The following is a 15,637-nucleotide window of genomic DNA, read 5'->3' on the forward strand; positions in this document are numbered from 1 at the left end:
AATCGATTTTCAGGTATCCATCTATGTATAATCGAATCGCTGCGAGATAGACGATAGATCCAATGGAGACTTTTGTAGATCACATCATGTTGAATAAAAACGTTCTTATTGACTCTATGGTTATCTGGTCGCAATTCGATTATACAAAGCTGGATACCTGAAAAACGATTATGACATCAGCTATGTATAATCGAATCGCTACGAGAAAGACGATAGATCCAATGGGGACTTTTGTAGATCACACCATGGAGAATAAAAACGTTCCTATTGACTCTATGGTTATCTAGTCGCAATTCGATTATACAAAGCTGGATACCTGAAAATCGATTATGTCATCAGCTATGTATGATCAAATCGCGACGAGATAGACGAGATCCAATGGAGACTTTTGTAGATCACACCATGGTGAATAAAAAAGTTCCTATTGACTCTATGGTTATTTCGTCGCTATTCGATTATACAAAGCTGGATACCTGAAAATCGATTATGACATCAGCTATGTATAATCGAATCGCTACGAGAAAGACGATAGATCCAATGGAGACTTTTGTAGATCACATCATGGGGAATAAAAAAGTTCCTATTGACTCTATGGTTATCTGGTCGCGATTCGATTATACAAAGCTGGATACCTGAAAATCGATTATGTCATCAGCTATGTATAATCGAATCGCGACGAGATAGCCATAAAGTCAATAGGAACTTTTTATTCACCATTAGGTGATTTACATAAGTCTCTATTGGATCTATCCTCTATTTCGTCGCGATTCGATTATACATAGCTGATGACATAATCGATTCTCAGGTATCCATCTATGTATAATCGAATCGCTACGAGATAGACGATAGATCCAATGGAGACTTTTGTAGATCACATCATGGTGAATAAAAACGTTCCTATTGACTCTATGGTTATCTGGTCGCAATTCAATTATACAAAGCTGGATACCTGAAAATAGATTATGTCATCAGTTATGTATAATAGAATCTCGACGAGATAGACGATAGATCCAATGGAGATTTGTAGATCATATCATGGTGAATAAAAAAGTTCGTATTGACTTTATGGTTTTTTCGTCGCGATTCGATTATACACAGCTTGATACCTGAATATCGATTATGTCATCAGCTATGTATAATCGAATCGCGACGAGATAGCCATAGAGTCAATAGGAACTTTTTTATTCACCATTAGGTGATTAACATAAGTCTCCATTGGATCTATCCTCTATTTCGTCGAGATTCGATTATACATAGCTGATGACATAATCGATTTTCAGGTATCCATCTATGTATAATCGAATCGCTTCGAGATAGACGATAGATCCATTGGAGACTTTTGTTGATCACATCATGGTGAATAAAAAAGTTCCTATTGACTCTATGGCTATCTCGTCGCGATTCGATTATACATAGCTGATGACATAATCGATTTTCAGGTATCCAGCTTTGTATAATCGCATCGCGACCAGATAACCATAGAGTCAATAGGAACGTTTTTAATCACCATGACGTGATCTACAAAAGTCTCCATTGGATCTATCGTCTATCTCGTAGCGATTCGATTATACATAGATGGATACCTGAAAATCGATTATGTCATCAGCTATGTATAATCGAATCGCGACGAAATAGAGGATAGATCCAATGGAGACTTTTGTGGATCACCTAATGGTGAATAAAAAAGTTCCTATTGACTCTATGGCTATCTCGTCGCGATTCGATTATACATAGCTGATGACATAATCGATTTTCAGGTATCCAGCTTTGTATAATCGATTTGCGATCAGATAACCATAGAGTCAATAGGAACGTTTTTATTCACCATGATGTGATCTACAAAAGTCTCCATTGGATCTATCGTCTATCTCGTAGCGATTCGATTATACATAGATGGATACCTGAAAATCGATTATGCCATTAGCTATGTATAATCGAATCGCGACGATATAGAGGATAGATCCAATGGAGACTCTTGTAGATCACCTAATGGTGAATAAAAAAGTTCCTATTGACTCTATGGCTATCTCGTCGCGATTCGATTATACATAGCTGATGACATAATTGATTTTCAGGTATCCAGCTTTGTATAATCGAATCGCGACGAGATAACCATAGAGTCAATAGGAACTTTTTTATTCACCATGGTGTGATCTACAAAAGTCTTCATTGGATCTCGTCTATCTCGTCGCGATTCGATTATATATAGCTGATGACATAATCGATTTTCAGGTATCTAGCTTTGTATAATCGCATCGCGACCAGATAACCATAGAGTCAATAGGAACGTTTTTATTCACCATGATGTGATCTACAAAAGTCTCCATTGGATCTATCGTCTATATCGTAGCGATTCGATTATACATAGATGGATACCTGAAAATCGATTATGTCACCAACCACGTATATACGAATCACGACGATATAACCTTAGAGTCAATAGGCCCTTTTTTATTCACCATATTGTGATCTACAAAAGTCTCCATTGGATCTATCGTCTATCTCGTTGCGATTCGAATATACATAGCTGATGACATAATCGATTTTCAGGTATCCAGCTTTGTATAATCGAATTGCGACCAGATAACCATAGAGTCAATAGGAACGTTTTTATTCACCATGATGTGATCTACAAAAGTCTCCATTAGATCTATCGTTTATCTAGTCGCGATTCGATTATACACCGCTGGATACCTGAAAATCGATTATGTCACCAACCACGTATATACGAATCACGACGATATAACCTTAGAGTCAATAGGCCCTTTTTTATTCACCATATTGTGATCTACAAAAGTCTCCATTGGATCTATCGTCTATCTCGTTGCGATTCGAATATACATAGCTGATGACATAATCGATTTTCAGGTATCCAGCTTTGTATAATCGAATTGCGACCAGATAACCATAGAGTCAATAGGAACGTTTTTATTCACCATGATGTGATCTACAATAGTCTCCATTGGATCTATCGTCTATCTCGTAGCGTTTCGATTATACATAGATGGGTACCTGAAAATCGATTATGCCATCAGCTATGTATAATCGAATCGCGACGATATAGAGGATAGATCCAATGGAGACTCTTGTAGATCACCTAATGGTGAATAAAAAAGTTCCTATTGACTCTATGGCTATCTCGTCGCGATTCGATTATACATAGCTGATGACATAATCGATTTTCAGGTTTCCAGCTTTGAGGAATCGAATGGCGACCAGATAACCATAGAGTCAATAGGAACGTTTTTATTCACCATGATGTGATCTACAAAAGTCTCCATTGGATCTATCGTCTATTTCGTAGCGATTCGATTATACATAGATGGATACCTGAATATTGATTATGTTATCAGCTATGTATAAATCGAATCGCGACGAAATAGAGGATAGATCCAATGGAGACTTTTTTAGATCACATCATGGTGAATAAAAACGTTCCTATTGACTCTATGGCTATCTCGCCGCGATTCGATTATACATAGCTGACGACATAATCGATTTTCAGGTATCCAGCTTTGTATAATCGAATAGCGATCAGATAACCATAGAGTCAATAGGAACTTTTTTATTCACCATGGTGTGATCTACAAAAGTCTCCATTGGATTTCGGCTATCTCGTCGCGATTCGATTATACATAGCTGATGACATAATCGATTTTCAGGTATCCAGCTTTGTATAATCGCATCGCGACCAGATAACCATAGAGTCAATAGGAACGTTTTTATTCACCATGACGTGATCTACAAAAGTATCCATTGGATCTATCGTCTATCTCGTAGCGATTCGATTATACATAGATGGATACCTGAAAATCGATTATGTCATCAGCTATGTATAATCGAATCGCGACGAAATAGAGGATAGATCCAATGGAGACTTTTGTGGATCACCTAATGGTGAATAAAAAAGTTCCTATTGACTCTATGGCTATCTCGTCGCGATTCGATTATACATAGCTGATGACATAATCGATTTTCAGGTATCCAGCTTTGTATAATCGAATTGCGATCAGATAACCATAGAGTCAATAGGAACGTTTTTATTCACCATGATGTGATCTACAAAAGTCTCCATTGGATCTATCGTCTATCTCGTAGCGATTCGATTATACATAGATGGATAACTGAAAATCGATTATGTTATCAGCTATGTATAAATCGAATCGCGACGAAATAGAGGATAGATCCAATGGAGACTTTTGTAGATCACCTAATGGTGAATAAAAAAGTTCCTATTGACTCTATGGCTATCTCGTCGCGATTCGATTATACATAGCTGACGACATGATCGATTTTCAGGTATCCAGCTTTGTATAATCGAATTGCGATCAGATAACCATAGAGTCAATAGGAACGTTTTTATTCACCATGATGTGATCTACAAAAGTCTCCATTGGATCTATCGTCTATCTCGTAGCGATTCGATTATACATAGATGGATACCTGAAAATCGATTATGTCATCAGCTATGTATAAATTGAATCGCGACGAAATAGAGGATAGATCCAATGGAGCCTTTTGTAGATCACCTAATGGTGAATAAAAAAGTTCCTATTGACTCTATGGCTATCTCGTCGCGATTCGATTATACATAGCTGATGACATAATTGATTTTCAGGTATCCAGCTTTGTATAATCGAATCGCGACGAGATAACCATAGAGTCAATAGGAACTTTTTTATTCACCATGGTGTGATCTACAAAAGTCTTCATTGGATCTCGTCTATCTCGTCGCGATTCGATTATACATAGCTGATGACATAATCGATTTTCAGGTATCCAGCTTTGTATAATCGCATCGCGACCAGATAACCATAGAGTCAATAGGAACGTTTTTATTCACCATGATGTGATCTACAAAATTCTCCATTGGATCTATCGTCTATCTCGTAGCGATTCGATTATACATAGATGGATACCTGAAAATCGATTATGTCATCAGCTATGTATAATCGAATCGCGACGAAATAGAGGATAGATCCAATGGAGACTTTTGTGGATCACCTAATGGTGAATAAAAAAGTTCCTATTGACTCTATGGCTATCTCGTCGCGATTCGATTATACATAGCTGATGACATAATCGATTTTCAGGTATCCAGCTTTGTATAATCGAATTGCGATCAGATAACCATAGAGTCAATAGGAACGTTTTTATTCACCATGATGTGATCTACAAAAGTCTCCATTGGATCTATCGTCTATCTCGTAGCGATTCGATTATACATAGATGGATACCTGAAAATCGATTATGCCATCAGCTATGTATAACCGAATCGCGACGAAATAGAGGATAGATCCAATGGAGACTCTTGTAGATCACCTAATGGTGAATAAAAAAGTTCCTATTGACTCTATGGTTATCTGGTCGCAATTCGATTATACAAAGCTGGATACCTGAAAATCGATTATGACATCAGCTATGTATAATCGAATCGCTACGAGAAAGACGATAGATCCAATGGAGACTTTTGTAGATCACATCATGGTGAATAAAAACGTTCCTATTGACTCTATGGTTATCTGGTCGCAATTCGATTATACAAAGCTGGATACCTGAAAATCGATTATGACATCAGCTATGTATAATCGAATCGCGACGAGATAGACGAGATCCAATGGAGACTTTTGTAGATCACACCATGGTGAATAAAAACGTTCTTATTGACTCTATGGTTATCTGGTCGCAATTCGATTATACAAAGCTGGATACCTGAAAATCGATTATGACATCAGCTATGTATAATCGAATCGCTACGAGAAAGACGATAGATCCAATGGAGACTTTTCTAGGTCACATCATGGTGAATAAAAACTTTCCTATTGACTCTATGGTTATCTGGTCGCAATTCGATTATACAAAGCTGGATACCTGAAAATCGATTATGACATCAGCTATGTATAATCGAATCGCTACGAGATAGACGATAGATCCAATGGAGACTTTTGTAGATCACATCATGATGAATAAAAACGTTCCTATTGACTCTATGGTTATCTGGTCGCAATTCGATTTACAAAGCTGGATACCTGAAAATCGATTATGTCATCAGCTATGTATAATCGAATCGCGACGTGATAACCATAGAGTCATTCGGTACTTTTTATTCACCATGATGTGATCTACAAAAGTCTCCATTTGATCTATCGTCTATCTCGTCGCGATTCGATTATACATAGCTTGATACCTGAATATCGATTATATCATCAGCTATGTATAATCGAATCGCGACGAGATAGCCATAGAGTCAATAGGAACTTTTTTATTCACCAATAGGTGATTTACATAAGTCTCCATTGGATCTATCCTCTATTTCGTCGCGATTCGATTATACATAGCTGATGACATAATCGATTTTCAGGTATCCATCTATGTATAATCGAATCGCTGCGAGATAGACGATAGATCCAATGGAGACTTTTGTAGATCACATCATGTTGAATAAAAACGTTCTTATTGACTCTATGGTTATCTGGTCGCAATTCGATTATACAAAGCTGGATACCTGAAAAACGATTATGACATCAGCTATGTATAATCGAATCGCTACGAGAAAGACGATAGATCCAATGGAGACTTTTGTAGATCACATCATGGAGAATAAAAACGTTCCTATTGACTCTATGGTTATCTAGTCGCAATTCGATTATACAAAGCTGGATACCTGAAAATCGATTATGTCATCAGCTATGTATGATCAAATCGCGACGAGATAGACGAGATCCAATGGAGACTTTTGTAGATCACACCATGGTGAATAAAAAAGTTCCTATTGACTCTATGGTTATTTCGTCGCTATTCGATTATACAAAGCTGGATACCTGAAAATCGATTATGACATCAGCTATGTATAATCGAATCGCTACGAGAAAGACGATAGATCCAATGGAGACTTTTGTAGATCACATCATGGGGAATAAAAAAGTTCCTATTGACTCTATGGTTATCTGGTCGCGATTCGATTATACAAAGCTGATGACATAATTGATTTTCAGGTATCCAGCTTTGTATAATCGAATCGCGACGAGATAACCATAGAGTCAATAGGAACTTTTTTATTCACCATGGTGTGATCTACAAAAGTCTTCATTGGATCTCGTCTATCTCGTCGCGATTCGATTATACATAGCTGATGACATAATCGATTTTCAGGTATCTAGCTTTGTATAATCGCATCGCGACCAGATAACCATAGAGTCAATAGGAACGTTTTTATTCACCATGATGTGATCTACAAAAGTCTCCATTGGATCTATCGTCTATATCGTAGCGATTCGATTATACATAGATGGATAACTGATAATCGATTATGTTATCAGCTATGTATAAATCGAATCGCGACGAAATAGAGGATAGATCCAATGGAGACTTTTGTAGATCACCTAATGGTGAATAAAAAAGTTCCTATTGACTCTATGGCTATCTCGTCGCGATTCGATTATACATAGCTGACGACATGATCGATTTTCAGGTATCCAGCTTTGTATAATCGAATTGCGATCAGATAACCATAGAGTCAATAGGAACGTTTTTATTCACCATGATGTGATCTACAAAAGTCTCCATTGGATCTATCGTCTATCTCGTAGCGATTCGATTATACATAGATGGATACCTGAAAATCGATTATGTCATCAGCTATGTATAAATTGAATCGCGACGAAATAGAGGATAGATCCAATGGAGACTTTTGTAGATCACCTAATGGTGAATAAAAAAGTTCCTATTGACTCTATGGCTATCTCGTCGCGATTCGATTATACATAGCTGATGACATAATTGATTTTCAGGTATCCAGCTTTGTATAATCGAATCGCGACGAGATAACCATAGAGTCAATAGGAACTTTTTTATTCACCATGGTGTGATCTACAAAAGTCTTCATTGGATCTCGTCTATCTCGTCGCGATTCGATTATACATAGCTGACGACATGATCGATTTTCAGGTATCCAGCTTTGTATAATCGAATTGCGATCAGATAACCATAGAGTCAATAGGAACGTTTTTATTCACCATGATGTGATCTACAAAAGTCTCCATTGGATCTATCGTCTATCTCGTAGCGATTCGATTATACATAGATGGATACCTGAAAATCGATTATGTCATCAGCTATGTATAATCGAATCGCGACGAAATAGAGGATAGATCCAATGGAGACTCTTGTAGATCACCTAATGGTGAATAAAAAAGTTCCTAATGACTCTATGGTTATCTGGTCGCAATTCGATTATACAAAGCTGGATACCTGAAAATCGATTATGACATCAGCTATATATAATCGAATCGCTACGAGAAAGACGATAGATCCAATGGAGACTTTTGTAGATCACATCATGGTGAATAAAAACGTTCCTATTGACTCTATGGTTATCTGGTCGCAATTCGATTATACAAAGCTGGATATCTGAAAATCGATTATGACATCAGCTATGTATAATCGAATCGCGACGAGATAGACGAGATCCAATGGAGACTTTTGTAGATCACACCATGGTGAATAAAAACGTTCTTATTGACTCTATGGTTATCTGGTCGCAATTCGATTATACAAAGCTGGATACCTGAAAATCGATTATGTCATCAGCTATGTATGATCAAATCGCGACGAGATAGACGAGATCCAATGGAGACTTTTGTAGATCACACCATGGTGAATAAAAAAGTTCCTATTGACTCTATGGTTATTTCGTCGCTATTCGATTATACAAAGCTGGATACCTGAAAATCGATTATGACATCAGCTATGTATAATCGAATCGCTACGAGAAAGACGATAGATCCAATGGAGACTTTTGTAGATCACATCATGGGGAATAAAAAAGTTCCTATTGACTCTATGGTTATCTGGTCGCGATTCGATTATACAAAGCTGATGACATAATTGATTTTCAGGTATCCAGCTTTGTATAATCGAATCGCGACGAGATAACCATAGAGTCAATAGGAACTTTTTTATTCACCATGGTGTGATCTACAAAAGTCTTCATTGGATCTCGTCTATCTCGTCGCGATTCGATTATACATAGCTGATGACATAATCGATTTTCAGGTATCTAGCTTTGTATAATCGCATCGCGACCAGATAACCATAGAGTCAATAGGAACGTTTTTATTCACCATGATGTGATCTACAAAAGTCTCCATTGGATCTATCGTCTATATCGTAGCGATTCGATTATACATAGATGGATACCTGAAAATCGATTATGCCATCAGCTATGTATAATCGAATCGCGACGATATAGAGGATAGATCCAATGGAGACTCTTGTAGATCACCTAATGGTGAATAAAAAAGTTCCTATTGACTCTATGGCTATCTCGTCGCGATTCGATTATACATAGCTGATGACATAATCGATTTTCAGGTTTCCAGCTTTGAGGAATCGAATTGCGACCAGATAACCATAGAGTCAATAGGAACGTTTTTATTCACCATGATGTGATCTACAAAAGTCTCCATTGGATCTATCGTCTATCTCGTAGCGATTCGATTATACATAGATGGATACCTGAATATTGATTATGTTATCAGCTATGTATAAATCGAATCGCGACGAAATAGAGGATAGATCCAATGGAGACTTTTTTAGATCACCTAATGGTGAATAAAAAAGTTCCTATTGACTCTATGGCTATCTCGCCGCGATTCGATTATACATAGCTGACGACATAATCGATTTTCAGGTATCCAGCTTTGTATAATCGAATTGCGATCAGATAACCATAGAGTCAATAGGAACTTTTTTATTCACCATGGTGTGATCTACAAAAGTCTCCATTGGATTTCGGCTATCTCGTCGCGATTCGATTATACATATCTGATGACATAATCGATTTTCAGGTATCCAGCTTTGTATAATCGCATCGCGACCAGATAACCATAGAGTCAATAGGAACGTTTTTATTCACCATGACGTGATCTACAAAAGTATCCATTGGATCTATCGTCTATCTCGTAGCGATTCGATTATACATAGATGGATACCTGAAAATCGATTATGTCATCAGCTATGTATAATCGAATCGCGACGAAATAGAGGATAGATCCAATGGAGACTTTTGTGGATCACCTAATGGTGAATAAAAAAGTTCCTATTGACTCTATGGCTATCTCGTCGCGATTCGATTATACATAGCTGATGACATAATCGATTTTCAGGTATCCAGCTTTGTATAGTCGAATTGCGATCAGATAACCATAGAGTCAATAGGAACGTTTTTATTCACCATGATGTGATCTACAAAAGTCTCCATTGGATCTATCGTCTATCTCGTAGCGATTCGATTATACATAGATGGATAACTGAAAATCGATTATGTTATCAGCTACGTATAAATCGAATCGCGACGAAATAGAGGATAGATCCAATGGAGACTTTTGTAGATCACCTAATGGTGAATAAAAAAGTTCCTATTGACTCTATGGCTATCTCGTCGCGATTCGATTATACATAGCTGACGACATGATCGATTTTCAGGTATCCAGCTTTGTATAATCGAATTGCGATCAGATAACCATAGAGTCAATAGGAACGTTTTTATTCACCATGATGTGATCTACAAAAGTCTCCATTGGATCTATCGTCTATCTCGTAGCGATTCGATTATACATAGATGGATACATGAAAATCGATTATGTCATCAGCTATGTATAAATTGAATCGCGACGAAATAGAGGATAGATCCAATGGAGACTTTTGTAGATCACCTAATGGTGAATAAAAAAGTTCCTATTGACTCTATGGCTATCTCGTCGCGATTCGATTATACATAGCTGATGACATAATTGATTTTCAGGTATCCAGCTTTGTATAATCGAATCGCGACGAGATAACCATAGAGTCAATAGGAACTTTTTTATTCACCATGGTGTGATCTACAAAAGTCTTCATTGGATCTCGTCTATCTCGTCGCGATTCGATTATACATAGCTGATGACATAATCGATTTTCAGGTATCCAGCTTTGTATAATCGCATCGCGACGAGATAGACGAGATCCAATGAAGACTTTTGTAGATCACACCATGGTGAATAAAAAAGTTCCTATTGACTCTATGGTTATCTCGTCGCGATTCGATTATACAAAGCTGGATACCTGAAAATCAATTATGTCATCAGCTATGTATAATCGAATCGCGACGAGATAGCCATAGAGTCAATAGGAACTTTTTTATTCACCATTAGGTGATCTACAAAAGTCTCCATTGGATCTATCCTCTATTTCGTCGCGATTCAATTTATACATAGCTGATGACATAATCGATTTTCAGGTATCCATCTATGTATAATCGAATCGCTACGAGATAGACGATAGATCCAATGGAGACTTTTGTAGATCACATCATGGTGAATAAAAAAGTTCCTATTGACTCTATGGCTATCTCGTCGCGATTCGATTATACATAGCTGACGACATAATCGATTTTCAGGTATCCAGCTTTGTATAATCGAATTGCGATCAGATAACCATAGAGTCAATGGGAACTTTTTTATTCACCATGGTGTGATCTACAAAAGTCTCCATTGGATTTCGGCTATCTCGTCGCGATTCGATTATACATAGCTGATGACATAATCGATTTTCAGGTATCCAGCTTTGTATAATCGCATCGCGACCAGATAACCATAGAGTCAATAGGAACGTTTTTAATCACCATGACGTGATCTACAAAAGTCTCCATTGGATCTATCGTCTATCTCGTAGCGATTCGATTATACATAGATGGATACCTGAAAATCGATTATGCCATCAGCTATGTATAACCGAATCGCGACGAAATAGAGGATAGATCCAATGGAGACTCTTGTAGATCACCTAATGGTGAATAAAAAAGTTCCTATTGACTCTATGGTTATCTGGTCGCAATTCGATTATACAAAGCTGGATACCTGAAAATCGATTATGACATCAGCTATGTATAATCGAATCGCTACGAGAAAGACGATAGATCCAATGGAGACTTTTGTAGATCACATCATGGTGAATAAAAACGTTCCTATTGACTCTATGGTTATCTGGTCGCAATTCGATTATACAAAGCTGGATACCTGAAAATCGATTATGACATCAGCTATGTATAATCGAATCGCGACGAGATAGACGAGATCCAATGGAGACTTTTGTAGATCACACCATGGTGAATAAAAACGTTCTTATTGACTCTATGGTTATCTGGTCGCAATTCGATTATACAAAGCTGGATACCTGAAAATCGATTATGACATCAGCTATGTATAATCGAATCGCTACGAGAAAGACGATAGATCCAATGGAGACTTTTCTAGGTCACATCATGGTGAATAAAAACTTTCCTATTGACTCTATGGTTATCTGGTCGCAATTCGATTATACAAAGCTGGATACCTGAAAATCGATTATGACATCAGCTATGTATAATCGAATCGCTACGAGATAGACGATAGATCCAATGGAGACTTTTGTAGATCACATCATGATGAATAAAAACGTTCCTATTGACTCTATGGTTATCTGGTCGCAATTCGATTTACAAAGCTGGATACCTGAAAATCGATTATGTCATCAGCTATGTATAATCGAATCGCGACGTGATAACCATAGAGTCATTCGGTACTTTTTATTCACCATGATGTGATCTACAAAAGTCTCCATTTGATCTATCGTCTATCTCGTCGCGATTCGATTATACATAGCTTGATACCTGAATATCGATTATATCATCAGCTATGTATAATCGAATCGCGACGAAATAGAGGATAGATCCAATGGAGACTTTTGTGGATCACCTAATGGTGAATAAAAAAGTTCCTATTGACTCTATGGCTATCTCGTCGCGATTCGATTATACATAGCTGATGACATAATCGATTTTCAGGTATCCAGCTTTGTATAGTCGAATTGCGATCAGATAACCATAGAGTCAATAGGAACGTTTTTATTCACCATGATGTGATCTACAAAAGTCTCCATTGGATCTATCGTCTATCTCGTAGCGATTCGATTATACATAGATGGATAACTGAAAATCGATTATGTTATCAGCTACGTATAAATCGAATCGCGACGAAATAGAGGATAGATCCAATGGAGACTTTTGTAGATCACCTAATGGTGAATAAAAAAGTTCCTATTGACTCTATGGCTATCTCGTCGCGATTCGATTATACATAGCTGACGACATGATCGATTTTCAGGTATCCAGCTTTGTATAATCGAATTGCGATCAGATAACCATAGAGTCAATAGGAACGTTTTTATTCACCATGATGTGATCTACAAAAGTCTCCATTGGATCTATCGTCTATCTCGTAGCGATTCGATTATACATAGATGGATACATGAAAATCGATTATGTCATCAGCTATGTATAAATTGAATCGCGACGAAATAGAGGATAGATCCAATGGAGACTTTTGTAGATCACCTAATGGTGAATAAAAAAGTTCCTATTGACTCTATGGCTATCTCGTCGCGATTCGATTATACATAGCTGATGACATAATTGATTTTCAGGTATCCAGCTTTGTATAATCGAATCGCGACGAGATAACCATAGAGTCAATAGGAACTTTTTTATTCACCATGGTGTGATCTACAAAAGTCTTCATTGGATCTCGTCTATCTCGTCGCGATTCGATTATACATAGCTGATGACATAATCGATTTTCAGGTATCCAGCTTTGTATAATCGCATCGCGACGAGATAGACGAGATCCAATGAAGACTTTTGTAGATCACACCATGGTGAATAAAAAAGTTCCTATTGACTCTATGGTTATCTCGTCGCGATTCGATTATACAAAGCTGGATACCTGAAAATCAATTATGTCATCAGCTATGTATAATCGAATCGCGACGAGATAGCCATAGAGTCAATAGGAACTTTTTTATTCACCATTAGGTGATCTACAAAAGTCTCCATTGGATCTATCCTCTATTTCGTCGCGATTCAATTTATACATAGCTGATGACATAATCGATTTTCAGGTATCCATCTATGTATAATCGAATCGCTACGAGATAGACGATAGATCCAATGGAGACTTTTGTAGATCACATCATGGTGAATAAAAAAGTTCCTATTGATTCTATGGCTATCTCGTCGCGATTCGATTATACATAGCTGACGACATAATCGATTTTCAGGTATCCAGCTTTGTATAATCGAATTGCGATCAGATAACCATAGAGTCAATGGGAACTTTTTTATTCACCATGGTGTGATCTACAAAAGTCTCCATTGGATTTCGGCTATCTCGTCGCGATTCGATTATACATAGCTGATGACATAATCGATTTTCAGGTATCCAGCTTTGTATAATCGCATCGCGACCAGATAACCATAGAGTCAATAGGAACGTTTTTAATCACCATGACGTGATCTACAAAAGTCTCCATTGGATCTATCGTCTATCTCGTAGCGATTCGATTATACATAGATGGATACCTGAAAATCGATTATGCCATCAGCTATGTATAACCGAATCGCGACGAAATAGAGGATAGATCCAATGGAGACTCTTGTAGATCACCTAATGGTGAATAAAAAAGTTCCTATTGACTCTATGGTTATCTGGTCGCAATTCGATTATACAAAGCTGGATACCTGAAAATCGATTATGACATCAGCTATGTATAATCGAATCGCTACGAGAAAGACGATAGATCCAATGGAGACTTTTGTAGATCACATCATGGTGAATAAAAACGTTCCTATTGACTCTATGGTTATCTGGTCGCAATTCGATTATACAAAGCTGGATACCTGAAAATCGATTATGACATCAGCTATGTATAATCGAATCGCGACGAGATAGACGAGATCCAATGGAGACTTTTGTAGATCACACCATGGTGAATAAAAACGTTCTTATTGACTCTATGGTTATCTGGTCGCAATTCGATTATACAAAGCTGGATACCTGAAAATCGATTATGACATCAGCTATGTATAATCGAATCGCTACGAGAAAGACGATAGATCCAATGGAGACTTTTCTAGGTCACATCATGGTGAATAAAAACTTTCCTATTGACTCTATGGTTATCTGGTCGCAATTCGATTATACAAAGCTGGATACCTGAAAATCGATTATGACATCAGCTATGTATAATCGAATCGCTACGAGATAGACGATAGATCCAATGGAGACTTTTGTAGATCACATCATGATGAATAAAAACGTTCCTATTGACTCTATGGTTATCTGGTCGCAATTCGATTTACAAAGCTGGATACCTGAAAATCGATTATGTCATCAGCTATGTATAATCGAATCGCGACGTGATAACCATAGAGTCATTCGGTACTTTTTATTCACCATGATGTGATCTACAAAAGTCTCCATTTGATCTATCGTCTATCTCGTCGCGATTCGATTATACATAGCTTGATACCTGAATATCGATTATATCATCAGCTATGTATAATCGAATCGCGACGAGATAGCCATAGAGTCAATAGGAACTTTTTTATTCACCATTAGGTGATCTACAAAAGTCTCCATTGGATCTATCCTCTATTTCGTCGCTATTCGATTATATATAGCTGATGACATAATCGATTTTCAGGTATCCATCTATGTATAATCGAATCGCTACGAGATAGACGATAGATCCAATGGAGACTTTTGTAGATCACATCATGGTG

Source organism: Prorops nasuta, unplaced genomic scaffold, assembly GCF_024137725.1.
Source record: "Prorops nasuta isolate Cenicafe-Biocafe unplaced genomic scaffold, Cenicafe_Pnas_1.2 PNAS00011, whole genome shotgun sequence".
In the NCBI taxonomy this organism is placed as follows: Eukaryota; Metazoa; Arthropoda; class Insecta; order Hymenoptera; family Bethylidae; genus Prorops; species Prorops nasuta.